The 21,889-nt window shown below is 38.2% G+C and overlaps 1 pseudogene; it reads right to left on the minus strand.

Moving 5' to 3' along the window:
- Nucleotides 1-305: 305 nt before the first annotated feature.
- Nucleotides 306-706, minus strand: LOC136335652 (cytochrome b-c1 complex subunit 7 pseudogene; annotated as a pseudogene).
- Nucleotides 707-21,889: the final 21,183 nt, after the last annotated feature.

A 21,889-nucleotide genomic window follows, 5' to 3' on the forward strand; every position in this document is an offset into this window, starting at 1 on the left:
CACAGTCTCTCTTTCTCTCTCTCTCTCTCTCTCAATATATATTTATAAAATGAGCTCTTATAGTCATATTACTGAAAGGAGCTTTCAAAGACTCTACTGTTTGTGATCCTGCCTCCCAATAGATCAAAAGTCCTAAATAAATTAGTATCTAACCTATTCATATAGCTAATGCTTCATTGGTCACCCAGTTTAGTATCAAATAATTCAAATAGCAGTAAATAACAAAAAATTGTTTTTTAATAATAGACATTTATTTAAAGTAATATATTTGTAGGCCAGATGGTTCAAAATTGTACATGTCAGTATTAACCAACATCATTAAAATATGGAGGACAGCTGCATCCACAGATTTTGATTATATGATTCTTCTTTGCCCATTCTACTCTTTCTTTTCTTTCTAGAATAAGCTCTTTTAGATATGGTTCAAGGTAGAATTTATCCTCCTCATATTTTGTTCACTGCTCTTCAGGCAAGATCTGCTACCTCATGGACAGGTCCAGTGCTCTCTTAGTGTGAAACACCCTGTCATTATACAGGTTCTCAGTAAGCCTTCTTATGCCTTCTATGGCTTCCTTTACCTCATCGTCTACATGCATCAGATTGTCTCACATTAACCCAGTTTATTGGACCCTGCAACATTGTAATACTATTCTCAAACACCCTTCAGCCACTGGCTTGATGCTGCAACTACAGGCCTGCTCACCATTTTGACCTGAGAAGGAAGGGTTTCCAAATGGGTTATTTCATTTTAATAGATATATTGTATTCACTTCAATTTATGTCAGCAAGTATTTACTACCTATACTTTTAGCCATGTGAAAACAATAGTATTGGTGCTACATTTAGTTTATTCAGGTCAAGCATGGTGCTAATGAGGCCACATTTGTACAATGAAGTTCCCAAATGGTTAAGTGTAGCTCTGTTATCTATGTTATATTGCAGAATGCTTTTCTAATCCTGGAACGAAAAAATTAAAGATACCTATTCCTTGGAAAAAAGGAAGACTAAGCAGTACAAACCCTACAGAGTAAACTAATGCCTTCTAAGGGGAAGACACCAGTATTATTCCACCAAGTTCTTTCCCTCCATATCCCTGATAGAGAAATTCTGATCACTAAGTAGGTGCTTATAATTCTGAGATTTTTAAAGCTTTGGTCAGATTAAAAGTTCTATTTGCTGGCGTACTCACATAGCCACCGATATGTCAGGACCTAGGAGCATCATTTTCCTTGAAGGGCAGCCACTAGTCAATTTTCTTTGCTCAACAGTCTTATTCATGCTGACATTGTATAAAGAGAACTTATTGCATCCTTCCTTACAGCCAACCCTAATGATACCACATATAAATACCATATAAAAATAAGAAAGTCCCCTGATGCTGTAAATAATTTTTATATTGGATGAATCTTGGTTGCCCCAAAATAACAAAAGGTAAGGAGAGACAGAGATGCCAGATATAACAGAGGAGATCCAGACTGGGAAAATCGATCTGGTATTGTTGTGATATCCCAAAGAAACTACAAGGAGGATCAGATGGAGCAGAGACATAGCCTTTATTACTTGCATACAGGGGCAGCACCAATGGTGGCAGGTGGGTGAAAGCTCTGCATTGGGGGGGGGGGGCACACAGGGGCACAGTTTTTTAGATAATCCTTGGCAATTGCTTAAGCAAAGTTATTTGTCTATAGGCAAGCAAGCAGGCGAGCAGGCAAGCGGGGGTTAGGAGAGAAGAATACGTAGCATTCTGTGCTGTTTCTCCTTGATAATATCTGCGAGTCAGTTCCTTTGCCCTTAGTAAAAGCTCAGCTATAGTTTTATTGCTGTCTCTTCCATAGCTCACAGCCAGAATCCATGACCATGGCCCATCAGGGACTGGGGAGGAGGAAGAGCCGTGTCAGCACCGACCCTACACCAGCACAGTTGATAGACTCTGTTGTCAAAGTTTTAAAAATATAGTTCTTATTCTGAAATTAGATACTTAATATAAATATTATATTTTTTCACTAATGTCTTTAAATAGTTTTTTAATATGAATGTTGTTTTTGATCCAGTCAATGTAGTCTGAATTGTTGAGGTAGATAATTGTTTGACTTACTTTTTGAGGATATGAAGAAGGAATCTTTAGTAATTGCAAATTTTTATATAGTCAGTAATAACTGTAGTTCATAAACGTTTTTAGTGCTCAAATTTTAAAAAAGCCATTGAGCCTGACCTTTGGTGGCGCAGTGAATAAAGCGTCGACCTGGAAGTGCTGAGGTCACTGGTTTGAAACCCTGGACTTGCCTGGTCAAGGCACATATGGGAGTTGATGCTTCCAGCTCCTTCCTCTCTCTCTCTCTCTCTCTGTCTCTCTGTCTCTCTCTCTGTCTCTCTCTCCCTCTCCTCTCTAAAATGAATAAATAAATAAATAATTTATATTTTAAAAAAGCCATTGAGACTTTGGGGAATATAGAGTGAAACTGATTTTAATGGATCAAATTACTCCAACTCTTTCAACAATTTTTACTTAATTAGAAAGAACTCAAAAGGCTGTAAACTGCTGAGCTTTAATGAAACTTGTTCCATCCGTTTTCTGAAGTTTTCATGTGCGTTTTGCCTGAAAGCAAAACCTCTAAACGAAGCAGAGTTACTAGTCTTATTTTCTCTAACCATGTTTTAAATAGAAGTATATAATTAAAGATCCTGTTCCATTTTTCTTTTCATTTTTAATATTAGAGATAGAATTGAAGATTTCACTGTGGCTGCCAAGTCTTAGGCACATACTGATTCAGTCGGTCCTCATTATGTATGGATTCTAGACTTGAAAATTCACCTACATGCTAAAATTTTTTGTAACCCCCAAATTAATATTTGCTGCACTCTCACAGTTGTTCAGAGACATACACAGAGCAGCAAAAAATTGAGTCATTCAATGGCCACATTCCCCACTGAGGTTTAACACAGAGAGACATTCTGCTCTCTTATTTCAGCTCATAGTATATGTAAACTAGTGTCCTTTCGTGGTCTGTTCATTACCGTGCTTTTCACATTTTTTTCTGTTTCTTGGTTACTTGGCTGTTTTAAAGAGCCTCCCACGTGGAGTAATAATAAGCACAAGAAGGCTTGATGTGCCGTTCAGAAAATATGCACACGTTAGATAAGCTCCCATCAGGCATGAGTTATAGTACTGACAGCCATCAGTTCTGTGTTAATGAATCAATATTATATATTAAATAAGGTGTCTTTAAGTGGAAACACACATAAAAGATTATGTATTGATCAATCACAATACTGATCGATGTTGTGACCAGAGTTTTACAAGGACCTGACCCTGTTTTCCCCTAGGTCAGTAAGCATTAACTCAGTGTTTGAGGCAACTTTATAGAACACCACTGTCATGAATAAGAGAACCTACTGTAAATGCTTGAGGTCAGAATTAGTCTACGTATGATCAGATGATAGGTATACTCTCAAGCTGCATGTCAATATGATCCCACAAGTGCCTAAGGTTGATCTTTTACCTCCTCCCACTTAAACAAGAGCTTTGCTCACTTTATATCACACCCCTACCTCATTTTTGTAATTACTTGTTAACTTGGGTTCTCCTAATTAATATAATAGGCTCAAATTCCTATAGAAATCTGAAGCCCTGCTTGGGATTTCTATAAATACCCAACGATTTTAAGTTTTCTTCCTCACCTCTGGCTCATTCTACCAGTCCTGATGATTTCATTCAGTCTGTGGACTGCCTCACCATCCCATTGCCATTAAAAGTGATAATAAATACTCCAAAATCTAATACAAACCATTGACAAGTTTAGTGATATGGACTGAAGTGTGGGTTGTGGACACGGGACAGAATCACAATTCAGTAAAATAAGCTACATTACAGTGAACATTATGCATGTTATTCTTTGTGTCCTTCAGCAACACTATTGCTGAAGAATTTCCTGTGCTTGGTCCTTCTTCATCATGTCCTGATCTCACACCACCATGCTACATAAAGAAAAAAATATGCATTTATTCCCCTACAGAGAAATTTACTATTCCATTTTTTTCCCTAGAGCAATATGATTATTCTTACCCTACGGGTTTCATCGTCTAAATCAAGTGGTTTATCAAGGTCTTTTATGAACTAAAATTAAAAGTTTCCTCTATAAGAGGAATTCTACTACCATTTGTTGATGAATTTTATAAGACTTGGGGAGGTTTCATGCCCTTTTAGCAGCACAGGGCTAGAACATTGTGGAGCCGAGATTATAGCCCACGCACTTAGACTCCACAGTCTAGTGTCTTAGCCCCAAATTGTAATGTGTCCCCTTCACAAATATCATCCCTTCCTACCCTTGATGTAGCACCTTACATTTAAATGCAGGTGGGTCAAAACTAGGTATACAATTGTTTTATGGAAAATAATACAATAAGTAATAAATAATAATACAAGAATAAACTGTTTTGCGTATTAACAATGGCAAACTTATTTTTGCCCCACCCCATATATTCAAAAACTCCCTATTTAAAATAACAGAATAAATAAAGTTGTATCAATCTAAAAAAATCAAGGAAGGTGAAAAGAAAAAGAATAATAATCACAAAATACAAAGTAAGAGAGTAGAAATGTGCCCAAACATATGAATTACCACCAAAAACTTCAATAGTTCACATTATAGCAATCAATCTGATTCTTATTTAACTTCAGCCTATGCTCTGCTTTCAAAAACCTAATTAAAACAAAGCAAAATTGAAAATAAAAGAAAAGGAACAGATATATTATCAAAATACTAGTCTTATAACAAGCTTGAGTAACAATGCTAGAAGAAGGCAAAATAAAATCAGAAGTCATTAACCAAGATAAAAAAGAAATCTATAATTTAAAAGGAATAATCCACTAAGAAGAAGTAATATTCATGAACTTGTATGTACTTAATACCATTAGCATAAACATAAAAAACAAAAACTTTTCATTACCTTTCTTAGAAATATATATCAAAAAGAACTTGTTTACACTGCCACATGGGAAACTAATTATGAAACTTCAGATCTTACAGTTAAATTCTTCTTGACCTGGACCAGTTGCTCAGTGGTAGAGTGTCCACCCAATGTGTGGATGTCCCAGGTTTGATTTCCTGTCAAGGCGCACAGGAGAAGCAACCATCTGCTTCTCCACCCCTCTTTCTCTCCCTTCTCTCTCTCTTCTCTTCCTATAGCCACGGCTCAATTGGTTCAAGCACATTGGCCCTGTGTGCTGAGGATGGCTCTGTGGAGCCTCCACCTCAGGCACTAAAAATAGCACAGTTACAAGCATGAACCAGATGGGCAGAGCATCGGCCCAAGATGGAGATTACCAGGTGGATCCCAGTCAGGGCACATGAGGGAGTCTGTCTCCCTAAATCCCCTCTTCTAACTTGGAAAAGAAGAAAAAGAAAAATTCTTCTCCTTCTTTGTGAAACAATGATATTCACCCTTGTCTTACTAAATTCAATGTTTTCATTTTAACCAGATAAAGCTTAATAATGCATGTGTATATGTGTGTATTTATACATATAATACTAACGGACACAAAATGAGAGAAAAGAAGGGAAAATGAAAGAAATAGAAAAGACCCATCATAAAAATGTTGGTATCATCATGTGCAGAGTCCAACACAGAAGGAAACGGATAAATAGTAAAGACGGACAAGGAACCACCCAAGTCGTGATGGGCACTGGAAAGAAGGAAAGAAAGAACTAATTACAGAGATCTGAATCCAAGGAGCTACAAATAATAAAGATAAAAAATATCTTTTCTTTGGGAGCTTGCATTATTTAACTTACATAGTAAACAAAAGGAACATTCTTGACTGTTTCATAAATAAAGACGTTATCGATGTTAAAATGGACATAATCCTTGGCTCTAAAATATCCCCGAAATCGCTTTTTATAAAAAGTAAGTTTTGATTGGATTTTGTCAAGAGGTCATGCCAGAAGGCCTTTCATTGAAAGCAGCTTTCTTTTTAAATTTGAAGACAAAAGAGCCGCATCACAACAATATGTCTTATCTGACCATTTATATGAAAAATTAGGTACTTTGTTGCTTTAAGAACAGAGGTAGTTAAATAGTAATGCACTGCACAGAGGTTGTTGAGTTCCTTCCCATTACTTTGATCTGTTAGCAATGTGTGTGACACTACTTGAAGCTAAACAGATAAATAAATTATCAATATCATTGTAGCCATTGGAAAAGCAATGTCCTTTGGAAGACTCTTCACTGAAAAGCAGTTGCCTGGAAACTTAGAACTTGTACAAAATAAGTTAAATAGAGCAGGTTCCTACCTTCTATAAACCTACCACCTGAGGCAGACAATACAAATAAGGTCAGAAATTTTGATTATTTCAATAAAATATAAGACATATGTTAGTTATAGAAGAGGAAGTTTAAATGTTTTCTTGCCTATGAGCTTTTTAAAGTAGAATCCTTGTCTTTTTCAGCTCTGTTGCTTCAGGGACTAATGCAAGGCCAGGCATAAAACAGGTCCTCATTACTTAATTGTTGAATGAAACTGAATTAAGAAAGTACTGATGCATTTAACTGGATATAAAATGAAAAGGGCACACTAGAAAAGACACATGTGTGGAGAACATGACATCCATGAATGGTTATTTTCACCACGTAGCACCCACTCATGTTTCTCCTGGTAATAGTATCCTGATGCTGGTTTGCCCACTCTCTCAGCACATGGGCTCCAGGTGAGCCCCCACAGATAGCTTAGAGCTTGTGTGACACAGACCTAAGCCAATCAGCGTTGCACATTGCCCTGGGCCATATTGATTGCTTCAATGATGGACACCTGACCCAGTTAGAGACAGATACTTCTAGGAATCCAGGGACAAAGGTTCTTCCTCTTTTGCTTGGGGTTTGAAGATCAGACCACAAAAAGATGAACGGATTCCGCTGATCAAAAGGGGAGATACCTCCTCGAGTCAAAGTCAACCAAGACAACGTAGAGATGAAAGACAGAAAGAGAAACCCCAGCGCCATTTGGTATTGATTGAGTCCTATATCCAGCAGGACCATATGTTCACTGTTCAGTGTTATTTTGATACACAGTGTTATTTTGAATTATAGGATTTTTTTTCTTCTTCGTATAACACAGTGTTTATTAGTTTTCTCCACTCATGCCAGCATCCTACTGATAAATCACTTCCTGTTTTCTTCAGTCTTACATGAATGACTTCTGGTCCTTACAACCACCTCCATTATTTTCTGAGAGTCTGCTTAATCTATCCCTTTTCAAAGGTATTTGTGGTCTACAATAGTCCTATTAGCTGGTGGGCCTATTTCCCTTCTGAAATACAAGCTCTCCGGGAAAAGGAATTGTCTTGTTAATTTCATATCCACAGAGCCTACTAGATTTAACTTCTGGAACATAGTAGGTACTCACCCCAATTGTAATGGCAGTGTGTGTGCATGGTGTTGTGAAGAAAGCTGTAAATCAAGCAAAAGTAGGTTCACACTAGCTCACTATTTGCAGTATAGAACATCTTGCACCTCAATGTCCCCGTATGTAAAATGGGAATAATAATATAACTTTCATGATTGCAGTGAAAATTTAAGATGTTTGATATATATCCAAATGATGCCTAGCTTACAGAAAGTCCTCAATAATCATTAGTTTTTAACTCCATTCCCAATAAACATTGTATAAATTGATAATTCAAGCAAGAGGTAATGAGAATGTGATACAAGGTTATAGATACAATGAGGAAAAAGCCAAATTTAGGAGATAATGTAAAATAAAAACTAATTTTGGCAAAGGACTAAATAGATGGAGTGAAGAGCATATAAATTAAATGTAACCTGGAAGATTAGAGGACTAAGAGAGAACACTGATGATTTCATCATGACCCAGAAAAAAGCACAAACTGTTATCAGCTGGTTAAGAAGTTCTCCTCCACGACCCTGGCTGGTTAACTTGGTTGGTAGAGCGTCATCTGGAAACACCAAGGTTGTGGTTCGATCTTCTGTCAGGGCTCATTTGGGAAATGACCAGTGAATGCACAACTAAGTGGAACCACAAATTAATACTTCTCTCTCTCTCTCTCTCTCTCATTCACTCTCTCTCTCCCTCTTTCTGTCTCTCTAAAATCAATCAATTTTTTTTTTAAAAAAGGAGTCCTCCTTCAAAGTTCTAACAATGTAACTGATGATAGTAATGGTAAATTATAATTGAACTTCTGTGTCAGACTCTAATTCTCTGTTAGGGCCTCCATCAATCATTCCAGTAATTAATTGCCCAAATTAGCTGTGAGCCTGTGAGCATTGAGCTCATTGATAAACCATTAAATGATAACACACAGCATACAGCAACAACAAAAAAGAAGCAGCTGGATATTCAAAGTAAGCTAGAGCTACCTTATAGAAATTACCTTAGTATTTAGTTGGTGCAATTTTCTCACTAAATTCTTAAGGTCCCATGCCTTCCTGTGGAATTTCCACTGAACCCTTCTGATGAAATATGCTGGCAGGAGACCTTCAGGAATCAGTGTAAATATCAGGTATAAGTCTAAATATCAAATGAAATATCTGTTCAATACATGAATACTGTACAGATCAATGAATGAAATATCTTAGCCCACCCCTCATTTTCATTACTAGAAAAGACTTAAGCTTAATTATAACAATGCAGTTCCACTGATGGAGCAGACAGTGCAAGTCAGGCCAATGAGATTATTTGTAGATTGTCTACAGCAGTGGTCCCCAACCCCCAGGCCGCGGACCAGTACCGGATCATGGGCCATTTGGTACCAGTCCGCAGAGAAAGAATAAATAACTTACATTATTTCTGTTTTATTTATATTTAAGTCTGAACGATGTTTTATTTTTTTTTAAATGACCAGATTCCCTCTGTTACATTCATCTAAGACTCACTCCTGACGCTTGTCTCGGGCACATGATACATTGCCGCTAAATTTAAACCCATAAACTAGCAAAATGAGAGAAAAACAAAATTTCATCAAAAGTTTTTTTGCAAAGTGGAAAAGGGCCAGTGAGGAGACAGAAGAAGAACCTACGACCTCAAAGAAAAAGAAGGCTTCATTAAATAGACAATACCAGGAGTCCTACTTGAAGTATGGATTTATCGCAACTGGTGATTCTTGCACACCAAGGCCTCTCTGCATAATATGTGGCGTCCAGCTAAGTAATGAGGCAATGAAGCCTTCAAAACTGCTTCGCCACTTGGAGACCAAGCACCCTACTTTAAAAGACAAGACTTCTGAGTATTTCAAAAGAAAAAAACATGAACAAGAAAGACAGAAACAATTACTGGTGGCCACTACATCAATAAATGCGAGTGCACTGAGAGCATCATACTTGGTGGCTAATCGTATTGCTAAGGCTAAGAAGCCATTCACCATTGGTGAAGAATTGATCCTCCCAGCCACTAAAGACATTTGTCGTGAACTTCTAGGAGAGGCTGCGGTTAAAAAGATAACACAGATGCCTCTTTCGGCTACCACCGTCACCCGGTGCATTGAGGAAATAACAGAGGACATTGAATCATAATTGTTGGAAAGGATTAAAAAATCACCGTGGAACGCTCTCCAGGTTGATGAATCTACAGATATTGACAACAAGGCGATGCTAATTTTCTACGTGCGTTATCTTTATCAAGAGGATGTGCATGAGGATATGTTATGTGCACTATCATTGCCAACCAAAACCACAGCCGCAGAACTATTTAAATCGCTGGATGACTATATATCAGGAAAACTGAAATGGTCTTTTTGTGTCGGCATATGCACAGATGGAGCTGCTGCCATGACCGGAAGGATGTCTGGTTTAACTACTTGCATTAAGGAGGGTTGCACCTGAATGCAAGTCTACGCATTGTGTCATTCACAGGGAAATGCTGGATAGCTGAAATATACCACCAGAACTTAACATCATACTGAATGATGTCGTTAAAGTTATTAACCACATCAAAGCACACGCCCTTCACTCACGCCTGTTCGAGCAGCTTTGTGAGGAAATGAATGCGGAGCACAGACACCTTCTCTTATACACAGAAATAAGACGGTTATCCCGAGGGAGGTCCCTGGCCAGAGTGTTTGAATCATGAGGGCCGCTGCAGAGATTTCTCTCAGAAAAAAGTCACCGCTAAGCAGCACATTTCAGTGACGAGGAATGGGTCGCAAAACTCTCTTATTTGTGCGACATATTTAACCTCCTCCATGAACTCAATCGGTCACTTCAGGGGAAAATGACAACTGTTTTCAAGTTGGCAGATAAAGTAGCTGCATTTAAAGCCAAACTGGATTTGTGGGGATGACGCGTGAACAGGGGTATATTTGACATGTTTCAAACATTCGCAGGAATTTTGGAAGAGACTGAGCCCAAGCCTTCATTGTCCCAGCTGGTGCACAATCACCTGTATTTGCTTTTAAAAGAGTTTGAACACTACTTCCCAACCACAAAAGACCCACGAATTGCCAAGGAATGGATCCACAATCCATTTGTCAACAAACCAGGTGAATCCAGCGTGTCTATGCAAGAAGAGGATCAACTACTGGAAATCACAAATGACGGCAGCCTTAAAAATATGTCCGAGACTACAACTCTGTCGGTGTTCTGGATTAAAGTCATGGCAGAATACCCCGAGATCGCCACAAAAGCACTAAAAACCCTGTTGCCATTTCCGACATCCTATTTGTGTGAAGTGGGATTTTCTGCAGTGACAGCAACCAAAACAAAATTACAGAATAGACTGGACATAAGCAACACACTTCAGGTGTCATTGTCTCCCATTACCCCTAGATGGGACCGTCTCGTTGCAGAGAAACAAGCTCAAGGCTCCCACTGATTTAGCATTATGGTTGTTGAGAGATAGGCTACTATCTCTCATTCTATATAAACATTATAATAAATAACCCTTAACTTACAATATTCATAACAATGGTGAGTTGTATTTTTCATGCACTTTATATTTGTTTTTGTGTTGTATCTTATTTTAAGGCATGTTTAAACATTACCATAGCAACTGGAAAGTGTTTGGAGGCAAAGAGGATGTTACTCATGTTATGTTGTTGGTGCGATGTTAAGAGGATGCTTCTAATAAAGTTGCATAAGAGTACACAGTGGATTCATGTTTATTTTTTTGTCATAGGTTCATGATTGATAGCAAGCCTGAACCTATCATATTACATATTGATGTCAGACATGAAAAGGTGTCAGAATAACAAATTAAAATACAGCCTGAATAATGAGGACATGCTCATTCCTCCTTTAACTTAGCCTAATAAATATCGTAAGTTCGACAATTATATTTTAAAATACCACAGTTTTTACACCGGTCACATAATTTTATTTTGTGCATTTATCCGTCCCACCCTAAAGACTGGTCCGTGAAAATATTTTCTGACATTAAACCGGGCTGTGGCCCAAAAAAGGTTGGGGACCACTGGTCTACAGTATTAACTACACAGTTCTATTCAAGCAAGATAAATCTGTGTACACATATTTTGACAAACAGTGTAGTATTTTGACTATGGGATCTTTGGTGAATAAATAGATATTTCTGGATGACTAACTTTTTTTGAAAGTTGATTTCGTAATTTTATATACACTTTTTAAGTATCTTGGGTGGAATTCTTTTCATAATAAATCACTTACTTGCCTGATTCTTTAAATAAAAATTTTAAGGACTCAAGTTTATCATTATAAATAATAATTATTACCTGAAATACTTGAATATCCTTTAAACTAATTTTTTTGTGTGTGTGGCAGAGACAGAGAGAGTCAGAGAGAGGGACAGACAGACAGGAAGGGAGAGATGAGAAACATCAGTTCTTTTTTGTGGCTCCTTAGTTGTTCACTGATTGATTTCTCATATGTGCCTTGACCAGGGGGCTACAGCAGACTGAGTGACCCCTTGCTCGAGCCAGTGACCTTGGGTCCAAGCTGGTGAGCTTTGCTCAAACAAGATGAGCCCACGCTGGCGATCTTGGGGTCTCGAACCTGGGTCCTCCACATTCCAGTCCAACGCTCTATCCATTGTGCCACTGCCTAGTCAGGCTAAACTAATATTTTTATTACTGGGGATTTATTTTTATCTCTTACTCATAAAGGTAGATAAAAATTTTACTATAAGGATATTCATATAAAATTCATTTCATAAATGATTATACATTGTGCATTCAAAAGTCATTAAAATAGTATAGGTAAATAAATATGCAACATTTACAATATTTTTACAAAAGAAAGTAATAACAGTAAATGTGTGACACTTTTAAGAAAGAAAAATATAAATGTTACTATGAAAATATTAATTGTGAGATTGCAATGATACAGTCAGTGGTGACCTTAAGACCTGTTGATGAGCGTAGAGCATTTGCTCTAACACATGCAGAAAAATAGGCTTTATTATTCAGGCCTTGTGCCTACCTTTTGAGATGTTTCTGACCTTCACTGTTGCTGTAGTCCTGTCTGCTCTTTGTTCTCCTTATTGACAGTGCACCCATGCTTGGCAGCCCTCCTCCATTTTTATTCTCTTAGAGTTGGGAGATCGAATAGGATGTCAGTGATCACTGAAACCAAACACTTTCCAAATGCTCAAGTCACCCCATCGATAAATCTGCCAAATGCCATCTAGCCAAATCTGGTACCTAACCACTCTTCTGCCTGCCTATGGCTCCTTTCAATTTTGTGAATTTCTTATCTATGTAACCCCTTACAATCTTCCCCTTTTGGCCCTTGAAGCCATTCAAATCTAAACTCTTTCCTAGTTACATTTCTTTAAATATGATGCTCACAAAAATTAGGGGATATTTTATCACTTCATATTCATTTTTGAAATATTCTCTAATTTTTGTGAATAGTATATTTGAAAATAATTATCACGTTATTATGATATCCAAGTCTTCTCTTTTTCTTAATTTGTCATTTACTCAATGAGTCATTATTTATTCCTTAATTTGTTTTGGGCACTATATATGGGAAATATGATTATGAATAAGACCAATAAGATTCCTGTCCTCATCAAACTCACATTCCAGAGACAGAGATCATTCAAAATGACAGTTTTGTCCAGCCGGAGAGCTCGGTTGGTAGAGCGTCATCCGGAAGTGCAGAGGTTGCTGGTTTGATCCCCAATCAAGGCACATATAGGAAGAGATGAATGTTCCTGTCGCGTTCTCATTCTCTCTCTTTCCCTTCCTCTCTCTCTAAAATCAATTTTTAAAATTAACAAACAAAAAAGAGGACTATGATTATTTTAAATAGCATTTTCCTGTGAAGAATATTCATAACAGTGTGCCTACGTGAAATTCAGAGGAGAAAGAAAAGAGACACAAGGTTTCCTGGGAAATGAAAGGCTGAATTAGAAAGGCTGTGCTCCAAACACCAGCACTTCCAGTTCATGTGTTCCTCCTCACCGGAGAATCTCCAAGTGTGGTCCCTGGACCAGCAGCAGCAGCAGTATCTGAGGACTGGTTAGAAATACATGTTTGCCCGGGCGCGATGGCGCCAGCCTGTAGTCCCCGCTAATCGGAGGCTGAGGCAGGAGGACCGCCTGAGCCCGGGGTTCTGGGCTGGAGTGCGCTATGCTGATCGGGTGTCTGGCTAAATTCTGCATTAATATGGTGACCTCCCGGGAGCGTGGGACCACCAGGTTGCCTAAGGAGAGGTGAACTGGCCCAGGTCGGAAACGGAGCAGTTCAAAACTCCCGTGCTGATCAGAAATACATATTTTCAGGCTTCACCCTCAATCTACTTAATCAGGGTCTCTGAGGGTGGGTCCAGCAACCTGTGGTTTTTTACAAGCTTTTCAAGTAATGCTGGCACATGCTATGCGAATTTTGTGGTTAGCCCCTTATGGTTCTTAAATCAGAAGCAGAGGTATCACCTGAAAGCTGTTAAGAAATTCAGATTCTTGGGCCCTGCCCCAGACCAATGGAATCAGAATACGCATTTTAACAAGATCCTCAAATGATTCCTCTGCACGTTAAAGTTTGGGAGGCTTGCCGTTCTATCGCCGTTTTCAACCTTGGATATATAATGAAACCACCTGGGGATATTTAAGACTACCTCCAGAAATTCTAATTTTACTGGTTTGGGAGGTTGTCTGGATGCAAGGGATTTTTTTCAAAGCTCCCCAGGTGATTCTAAAAGGCAGGCAAGGTTGAGAACCACTGCGTTAAGCCCTCAGTTTATTTACTTTTGTTTCTGTAAAGCCAGGAGCCACGGCCAGGGCCAGAATCACAGCAGCCCAGCCCATGCAGGTTCGCATTGGATTCGGACAGTCGGCAAAGAAACAACGGAGCCACAAACTGGTGGGCCATAGTCTTTAATCCTAGCTTGCACCCAGCGGGCAAGTAAAAATATACACTGGGCTCCAAAAGCCACTCACATTCAGTGCTCACAAAGCCACTGACTTATCCGAGTTTCCTAGAATCAAAGGTTTCTAGCTCACCAGCCTTATTCTCCTCAGTTCCCCATCTCCTCCCTTATCCCAGATACAAACTCTACACAAACTGGCATCTCACTCAGCACTCCGCCATCTTGGGTGCTGGCCTCCTTCTGCTCTCTGCTCTGCTCTCTCCTCTAATGATCCCAGGAGCCAAGAGCGCCAGCTCCCATTCTGCCCCCATTTTTATAGTGTAGCTTCACAACCTTTAATCCAATATACAAAATAGGGAAGTCTCTAATACAAAGTCACTTCTCTGAGGCATGATTGGATTGTACCGCCCCACATCAAAAAGGGTGGGAAAGGCTTAATCCCAAAACCAAGCCCCAGGCTACAAGGATTTTCAACACACATTAATATCACCTGGGCGACAGCCTCCATCTTTAACAAAGTGAGCATAATACATTTTATCTGCCCAACAGTTTCTAATGGGCTTTTTCACGTGATTTCCAACCTTGCATAAAATCTTCAGCTTCATTAATAGGAGAAGACTATCCAGGTAACAGAAATCATTGTTTCACTTCCTAAATGATCAGATCACACCGAAACTCCGCCTTCAGCTCGGGGCTCCCTTCTGGAGATGTAGAAAAACTAGAGCATGATTAGAGGGGTTGGGACCAAGGGAAGCAATGCAAATCGTTTCTGGAAGAAATGGTTACAGGAAATTGTAATGTTTAGGCAGCCCAATGATTGTTTGAAACATAAATCAGATTTTATCACTTTCACAGCTGTCACTTGCATTTAGAAAGAAATCTAAGTCTTTTATCAAGTGCCTACATGATCGGGTGCTGCCCATCTCCCACCTCAACTCACGTCCTTGACTCCTCTCATTTCTCACCCGCTCCAGCCACCGCTGCCCTTTTGCATCCCCTGATCACTGAGGCTTTTCTTCTGAGAGTGAATTCACCCCCTATTTCTTCTATAGTGCTTTCCCCCTGGCTTTTTCCCTGGGTGAAACTTCAGCTTTCATGTCTGGACTTTGATAAGATGCCTTTCCTATCTACTCAGTCCCTCCCAATGCTTTTCTGCAACAAAAGCCTACTTAGTTCTTCCTGATGCCGACTGTGATCTGTGGTTATCTTCTTGTCTATTTTCTTATCTTCCCTATTATGCAAACTATTAAAAATATATGCTACTAAAGTGAGGAGTTGAGTAGTACTACAGGAAAAATAAACTGAATTGCTCTTCCAGCACCAAGTTTCTCAGGAAGCGTTTTTGTGAATAATATTTTTCCTTTAGGCTCACCTACATACCTATACAGATATATTACACTTGACAGATATATTACACACTTCATCGGTTTTATATATATATTTTTTTTTTGATGTGAGATTATTCACTTCCTTTTCATGTGTATCATTCAGGAAGTCATTATTTAAGTACTTTTATTAATATATGTGTATATTAATATACGTGTAAGTGTTGGGCAGATAAAATGTATTATGCTCACTTTGTTAAAGAGGCCATTGCCCAGGTGATATTAATGTGTGTTGAAAATCCTTGTAGCCTGGGGCTTGGTTTTGGGATTAAGCCTTTCCCACCCTTTTTGATGTGGGGTGGTACAATCCAATCATGCCTCAGAGAAGTGACTTTGTATTAGGGACTTCCCTACTTTGTATATTGGATTAGAGGTTGTGAAGCTACAATATAAAATGAGGGCGGAACGAGAGTTGGCTCTTGGTTCCTGAGGTTAGCATAAGAGAGCGGAGAGAGTAGAGCCAGCAGCGGGAGGAGGCCACGTGGAGGAGGCCAGGAAAAGCAGCCAAGATGGTGGAGTGCTGAGTGAGATGCCAGTTTGTACAGAGTTTGTATCTGGGATAAGAAAGGAGATGGGGAACAGAGGTGAATAAGTCTGGTGAGCTAGAAACCTTTGATTCTAGGAAACTCAGATAAGTCAGTAGCTTTGTGAGCACTGAATGTGACTGGGTTTTGGAGCCCAGTGTGTATTTTTACTTGCCCGCCGGGTGCAAAGCTAGAATTAAAGACTATGGCCCACCAGTTTTTGGCTCCGCTGTTTCTTTGCCGACTGTCCGAATCCAATGCGAACCTGCATGAGCCAGGCAGCTCTGATGCTGGCCATGGCCCTGCCTCCTGGCTTTACAGTAAGGCTGGTAGTTGTGGCCATGCAGATTCACATTGAATGTGGGCAGACATAAAGGAACAGTGGAGCCAGGAAACAGTGAGCCATACCATTTTATTGGAGGCTCACAAAGACAGGTGAGCCAAAAAAAAAAAGAAAAGACAAAAAGCAAAGGGAAAGGAAAGCCTGCTTTTCCCAGTGGAGGGCAAGGGATCAGGAAACAGACCATCACCTGAGCACAATCTGACCTTATCCCCCCTGAGGGGAAGCGCTTATATCCTTACGATAGTGCTGTCAAGGGCTCATGCACTAATTGCACAAAGGGCTTGCAGCCAGTAAACCTGTGAGCAAACCTAACACAGCTGTTTTCCCCACAATATGTTTAAAATGTTAAACCAGAAAGTCTCTGTTTTCCCTATATAAATACCCATTTATTCAGTAATGATGTATAGGAACTATAAGATAATATATAATTGTCTATAATGTAGATATAAAAACCTACCATGCTTAGCACTGTTCTATGAATCACTTAAGAATTCATAGTTATGATATAATCAAAAGTCTTAATTAAAAAAAACCACAATTGTAGCACAATTCACCTCAAAATAGCTTGGATTCTTACAGATTTAAATTATAGTAGGAAGATGCAAATGCATACTCGTCAAATCAGACATGAGAGGATGGATGATTGGAAAGCTCCAAGTATGCTATTAATTAATTACTTGTTATTCTCTGAACAAAGGACAGGAATAAAAGGTACATAACAGAGTTCTTTCTTCTATTAAATTTAAATGTCAGATTATTTTTTTAACCCTCCTGATTAGAAACATCCTTTGAAGGATAACCAAAAAAAGCATTCTTTATAGCTCCATTTTATTGAGTTATTTTTAAGAAAATAGAAGAAAAAGATTGACTTGAGGACTTACTCATAATAAGTCTATTCTCGCAGAAACCCAAACAGGAACTAAAACTTTCACATTGGAAAATAAAATTTGATTGACATCTTGCTTTACATCATTCTATCATTCTTAACAATTTAAGAAAGTCAGTGAATTAACATTGAAAAACCAAAAGATAAACCAAGATTTAAATTCCTTGTGGTAAATGTTAGGAAGGTAAATTTGGGCAATAAATTCAATGATATACTAAATTTTGAATTGTTTTTTATTGAAAGATTTAGCTATAGCATACAACCAGCTTCATAATTTCTTTATTGACTCATTTATTCTGTTACCCAGCATTGACCAGCTCCAGGATCCATGGCTGGAAGTGCATTCCTTAAGTCACCAGGTTATTAGTATTGCAGGTGCATACAGTCTGTTAGTTTTTTCAAAGTGAGTTAGTCCTTGCAGGCATCCCTTGGGGACAATTAAAATTTTGGCAGCTGGGAAGGCAAAATGACACAGAACACCTGTAACCAAAATAGATCTACCTAAGAATTATTATTCAAGCCAATACTAAGTTACTAAGTGTGTGTAATTTCTTCTGTGACAAGAGATAAGAGAAACTGAAATTAAATTGGTTAGACAACATTGCTTTAAAAATGTCATTTTTAAATGAAAAAAAAAAAAACCCAGAAAGTAAATTTGAAATGTAAAATACTCTTATTGGAAGAAAATGCTACTTATAATTCTACGAAGTCCTTAGAAGCCAGTATCATTCATTATTTTCATTAAAAGCTTGAAATGAAGATTTTAATACTAATCAAATTTATAAATCATTAGGAGAATTGCAATGTTTTTAAAAATTGGAATTAAAATATGAGCCTGAGAAGTTGGAAAAATGGGTTAAAAACAGTTTGTTCAACAAAGGAAAAATGTGAAGTGGTTCACAGAGAAAACAGGAAGTACTATAAAAAACTAATGAGAACAGAACAGCAAATGGCATAAGAGAAAATGAAATGTGTCAATAATACAAAAACTCTGTAATACATTTTATGCTTCATTAAATATAGTGTTTAACACAATTGAGTGAATTCCGTTTTATTGTTTTCACTTAGTAGCAAATAAAGTTTACTCTAGCAGTATTATGTAATAAAAGAGACAGAAATTATATCATTCAGAAGAGAAGAATGAATAAAAGGTTTTAAAAGAAATCTCTTCACTGCAAAAGTTACAGAGGGAAAAAAGAAGGGAAAGCAAAATTGTTGGAACTCTTGTATAATATATAAACGGAAAGTAGTACCAGGTATAACGGTTGAAACTTTAAGTCTTAGACTTTGGTTTAAATCCTACTTCTTCACCTTTCTTCTGTCCACAAAAATAAATAAATAATGAATAAATAAGCATGATTTGGTAAGGCACTTCACCTTCTAAATTTCCTCATCTGCACAATGTAGAAAATAATGCTATCTAGGATTATCAGATTGTAGAGAGAATTAAGTAAGATAATAATGCAGTTTACATTGGTTTCTGAGCTTGTTTCTTCCATTAGAAGAATTTAGTTACAATTATGCTTTTTGAAAGTCCCAAATGGGTAATACTAAAATAGATCTCAGCAGTGGATTATTTTAAAACTAAGTCATCCTTACACAACAATTAAGGAAATGGTCTAAATCAGATTCCCAAACCGGCAAACAGAGATTGTGTATAATATTTTATTCCATTTCACAAGGAGAGCCTTTGTCCTTGGGCAAAACGACAGTTTGTTCTCACTCCTTTTATCTTTTGTGCCTTAAATTTAACTTCTGAGGTTTCTAAACTCAACATGTTCTTTCCTACCTAAACCTGTATATCCTCACTTATTTCTCATTCTAAGTACATGCAGATAATTTGCAGTCTACTTTTCTCTAGTATCTTTGCCCAAAGGCCTACATTTTTTATCACTTGTCTGACTGCTTTGATCAAACTTTGGCTGTCCTATTTTGCATATAAAATGTGAGGCACTCTGAGAGATGTTGGTAGGACATCTGGGGAAAATGTAGACCAATAACCTGTAAAACTACAACTAAGTGCACTGTGTCACATATTTTAATATATACATTTATCAAAAAGGTTTTCATGTAGCCTTAGGCAAATTTACTAAAGAAAGGTACAATTTTTCTAATTTACTGGCCATCTTCATACCTAAAAGAGAACAAACATATGATACACGTGGGTGGGTGTGCATGTGAAATCAGTCATGTCGGGCACCCAGCAGTCTTTCATGATTCCTGAATTCTATGACTGAGACACGGATTATCTGAAGTGTCAGAGGAAGAAAAACCTGGTTCCATGTTATTCAAAATAGATCATTTAGTAATATGAAGGCTGTTAACAAAAATATTTATATAAGAAAAAAGAAAATAATCCAGACTTCATCTGCAAATAAATGAAATTGATTCTTCAAAATACATTTTTACGTGCAATGTGAGATTTCGGGGCTGGAGATAGCAAACATCTTGATATCAGGCAAGAAAACGATGAAGGCATTTTCACTAGGAAATTTAACAGAAGTCCAAACCTAAATCTATTAAATCCAACACTAAGTTCTTGCTTTTCCCCCCAGACAAGATATAGATTTGGGGGAGCCCTCTGCTAACCACAAAGCCCCACCTTGCCCTCAGATATTTCCATGCTCACCTTCGCCCTTCCTCAAACTCAGCCAAGAGCTCTCCCCATTCTCCCCCAGGACTCCCTAAGGTGACCTGGTGACTTGCTCGCCTACCTGCCTCTCCCCCAAGGCCGCCATTTTTCTCTGAGGTGGTCCTCACTAATGAACTTTCTCCCTATCCCAACAGACAATAAAATCATCTCCTTAATTGTCTGTTGCATTTGGGGATTTTCACACATCAAAAACCTGTTCTAACTCATTTCTCAATTGGTGACAATCCATCGGGACAATGGCTCAGGCCAAAAGCCTTCAAGTAACCTTTGTCCCTTCTCTTTCCTCTCAATCATCCCCATTGGATCTTTTAAGAAATCCTTTTGATTCAAACATTAAAATATATCCAGAATCTAACCAGTTCTAAGCAATTTCTCTGCTACCATCATTGGTCTGAGCTACTGTCATCTCTTACATCAATTGTTAAAATAACCCTCCCACTAGCTCTTCGCACCACCCTTCCCTAGATGTAGTAGATTCTCAACAAGCAACATGATGAACTCCTAAAACTCAGATCATGTCACTCCTCTGCTCAAAATTCTCCAAAGTGTCTTTACATACTAAAATTTTCAAGTTTTCTGGATAGATACCCAGTAGAGGGATCACTGGATCATATGGTAGTTCTATTCTTAGTTTTTTGAGGAACACCATGTCACCCTGTTAAATTTATTTTTCTAAATTAAAAAAATTTTTTTAAAACAAAATTCTCCAAAGGTTCCTAAAATCAGTCAAAATCCTTAAAATGGCCTTGAAGTTCTCTGTGATCTGGACCCTCATAATGTCTCTAAACTCCTACAACCTGCCCCTCCCTCTGGTCACTCTGTTCTGACAAACCCGGCCTCTTTCTCCTTCTTGGATTTGCTAATCACACTCCCACCTCGGGATCTTTGTACTGACTGCTGCCTTTTCCTTGAACTCCCTTCCTTCAGAGAGCTCCATAGGTCACTCAACTCCATCAAGTGTTTGCTCAGATGTCACCATCTCAGTGAAGCCCAGAATGTAAGTAGGAAATAAGACTCTTCAGTTCTCTGTACTATTGAGGATAGAGTCTTGATTAGGCTAGAAGAGGACCACAGATTTAACTTAAATTTTCTAAAAGTAATTCTTAAGTATTTCTTTCACAACTAGTTCATTTTGAATTCCTCTATTACACTCATTTTATTTATCAGTGACTCAAAACCTTTATGATGAATCTCTGTATTCTAATTCCAGAACTTTATAATAAATAATATGGAGCAGTGAAGTCTAAGGAACAACTGGACTTTAGAATCAGAAAGACTCAGTTCAAGTCCTGTACCAGCCATCTTTTATGTAACTTTGATCAGGTTTTAAAATCTTTCAACCTAAATTTCGGCCTTTATAAAAAGAGAACTATTATCTGTGCTTCAGAGAAAATTGTGAGGGTACAGTTAAATTTTCCTCCCACTACTCCCCAGAGAGACACCAGCTGTTGCTCCTAATAGTAATTAAATGAATGCTACTTCTTTTACTTGCCTTCCGGAGGTTTGGGAACAACCAAGAAATCTCCTTTATTCATACACCAAGTGGGAATTAAAGAACTCTGCCTTAGCTTGCTAAAAATGCTCACAGCAGGTGCTTTTTGCCACAACATCTTTTTTTATGTGAGAGGTAGGGAGGCTGAGAGACAGACTCCCACACGTGCCCGACTAGGATCCACCCAGCAAGCCCCTTATATGGGTATGCTCTACGCATCTGGGGTCCCTGTTCTGTTGCTCGGCAACTGAGCTATTTCAGCACCTGAGGCAAAGCCATGGAGCCATCTTCAGCACCCGGGGCCAACTTGCTTG

The sequence above is a fragment of the Saccopteryx bilineata genome, chromosome 4 (genome assembly GCF_036850765.1).
Source record: "Saccopteryx bilineata isolate mSacBil1 chromosome 4, mSacBil1_pri_phased_curated, whole genome shotgun sequence".
NCBI classification, from domain to species: Eukaryota; Metazoa; Chordata; class Mammalia; order Chiroptera; family Emballonuridae; genus Saccopteryx; species Saccopteryx bilineata.